Source organism: Brassica oleracea, unplaced genomic scaffold (genome assembly GCF_000695525.1).
Source record: "Brassica oleracea var. oleracea cultivar TO1000 unplaced genomic scaffold, BOL UnpScaffold01332, whole genome shotgun sequence".
NCBI lineage: Eukaryota > Viridiplantae > Streptophyta > Magnoliopsida > Brassicales > Brassicaceae > Brassica > Brassica oleracea.
Window position 1 is genome coordinate 10,762 of NW_013617873.1, and position 3,139 is coordinate 13,900.

Genomic DNA, 3,139 nt, shown 5'->3' on the forward strand with positions numbered 1-3,139 from the left:
TTTTGTAGTCTGCATTAATAAATCGTTCTCTCCGGTACTTGAAACTTGGATTTCCTGTAATCTTCAAGAAATTGCATAGTCTGGGATTCGAACCGCATTCCTGGTGTAGAAGCCTTTAAACCTTAACCAGTACGCTACGATGCTTCCACATGCAATTTATTCAGTTTATTTTCATGTTTTGCTTGATCGTGTCTGAGTAGTTCTCTTTGTTAGATTTAGGGTTTATTAGGGTTATGAAGGATTAGCCAAATCTATAGAATTTATAAGGTGATAATTAAACAACCTTCAAAGAATTGCTATTAATGCATGTGTTCTAGAGTAGCTAATTAGGACCTTGATTTTAGGATTGTGGACAACTACGACGGTAGGTTCTGCACCAGAATAGGATTGCTAGAAACAAGCGACAACTGATTTAATTAAGACTAGTAAACAAATCGACCAGCTCGCTAACGCTTGTCTAAGGTAGCATCGATTGACGCTAACTTAATCACATTGATCGATGCTCGATCCATATCAACAAATCACATCTGAGATATTGGACTTAGTCAACATATTTGATTCGCAGCAAAAGCTTGACATCTTATGCATTAGACATCGAGTTCTAGGATTGTCATCCGCATACCTTAAGCATTATATATCATTATAATCATGATTTCATGAACCCTAGATCTGGCTATTTTCTCTTATTATTTACAAGCCAACCAGCCAATCAATCTGCTTAGTTCTGAGTTATTTACTGCTTTATAATTTACTGCATACCTTAATCATTTGCTGCTTTAGATTTATTGTGTACCTTCGCTCCTTGTAGATTCGATCCCTAAGTATTGAAACTGAATCTCTTATTTGAGAGAGTGAAAATCGCTCTAGGGTAATTTGAGTGATATCATCAAGCATAAAAACGAAATATGAAGGAGAAAACTTGGCGTTACCTTCGGGTTAGACAGGAGAATAAGATATTAGGCTGGATATGAAGAGATTCACACCGGAGTATAGTCGGAGAAGAAGAGATTCACGTTCGTTTAGAGTCTATTTCAGTCGGTGTCGTCGTCACCCCACCTAGAGAGAGATGTTTTCTTTGTCGCCTTACGGAGAGAGTGAGAGGCTGAGATAGCAAGAAAATAAAAAGTAGGGTTAGAATATTTGATTAGGGTATTTCTTATGTTTTTAACTTTTTATTTTATTTTAATTAGTTTATTTATATTATATATATTTGAATATTATCATAATTAATTTGTTAATTGTATTTCTGAAGGAAACTATTGGGTTTTTGTATATCATTATCCTAATGGGACAATTATAAGTTGGGATTATCCCTACAGGACAATGTATGTATTTTTGGGCCTAAAAACCAATAATTCTTTTTTTTTTTAATTTAGTGTTCTTTTTTTCTTTAATTAAGGTTAAATTGACTAACCAAAGGATAATATCGTATTAACAAAGTTATAGTGGAACAAACTAAAGTTGAATGTGTTTCATTTGTCAATTCTCTCAAAAATATAATTGACCAAGAAATTAACTACCCTTAAGAAATTAAAATTTAAATGAAATTTAGATTGAACTAAAACAAATTAATTAGTAAAATAGATCTCCGATGAAACTTTGCTACTAGTTACATAAATCTGATTTTCAAAAAGATCTGATCATGGCATCAACCCTAATTTCGATTCGTTCTTTTAGGCAACAATCCACAGCATACAAAAATACGATATTGGATGAGGCATGTTCATGGCATCAACCCTTATCTTTCAATATCTTGTCTAGGGATGGGCAAATAATTCGAATAAAAAAATCAGATCCATATTCTGTCCAACTGAAATGAATTCAAACCAAACTGAATCCGACATAAATACTGAGTAGGACTTGTTTTATGATATTTCAGATTATGAGTTTTATCCAAACCGAATCCATCCGAACCCAAATGGATATTCGAAAAAATCTAAAAATTAAAATTCCAGAAAAATACTCTTACTAAATCCAAACTTAATCCCGAATAAGTACCCAAAATATTCGAGATTTAATTGAGTACCTAAAATAAGTAGCTATTACATGAATAATGAACTCAAATATTTAGTTAATATATTTTGGTATTTGGTGCTCTTCTTTCTTCTGTATAGTTGCGTTTACCGGGTTAGATGTGTTTGTTCTTAGGGTTTGTCGAATATAATGTGTTTAAACATAGTTTTTGAGATTTGTTCTCTGTTTCATTGTCTTTACTCTCTAATTGATCCTGTCTAAAATTACAGTAGAACCAAATGAATTGTACCAAGGTCATTTCAAATTTTTATTTTTGGTTTTTGTTTCACTAGATCTCTATTTGATTTTTGTGTACAAATTTTGGAACTGAAAAACCAATTAAGATCTAAAACCTAAAATTATATTGGGTTCTACCGGCTTTTAGAAATGTTACTAAACCCAAATCGATCCGAACGGAATCCTAACCTAACTAAACCCGAAAAGAATCTGAACTGAACTTTTATAATATAGAAATGGGGATGGAAGTCATAAACTGAAAACCAAAAATTTGATTGAATCCAAACCAAAACCCAAAATTATATTGGGTTCTACCGTATTTTTGGAAATGATACTATACCCAAATCCGAATCCGACTAAACTCAAACCGAATCATAACCTGAATAAACCGGAAAATTGAAAATTTTAATATCTGATTGATTCAGCTCCAAACCCCGATTGGTCCATGAAGGCCAGGTGTATATTTCTTTTATAATATCAAAGTTAAAAAAATTAGTAGTAAGTTTTTAACAGTCAAATAATTCATATTCACTATTATAGTATTATAATAAATTAATATTATTCGGCTTCAATTTATATAAGATAAAAAATAATTAATAATGTTTCTCTTTACATTTCATCGTATAATTAAAATAATTACAAAATAAAAAATATAGATAACTTAATATATTAATTTTTTTTACATTTAAATAATCTAAGTAATAATACACAAAGTAACAAAATTAATGGATTTTACAGTATATTTTATCAACATATAATTTTAAAAGTAAATAATTTTTTAAAATATATAATTTTTTCTATAAAATATTTAGTTTTAAAGATAGAATATAAAAATTTTGATGAAATTTTAGATTTATTATTCACCTAAAAGATATGCATTACAAACGAG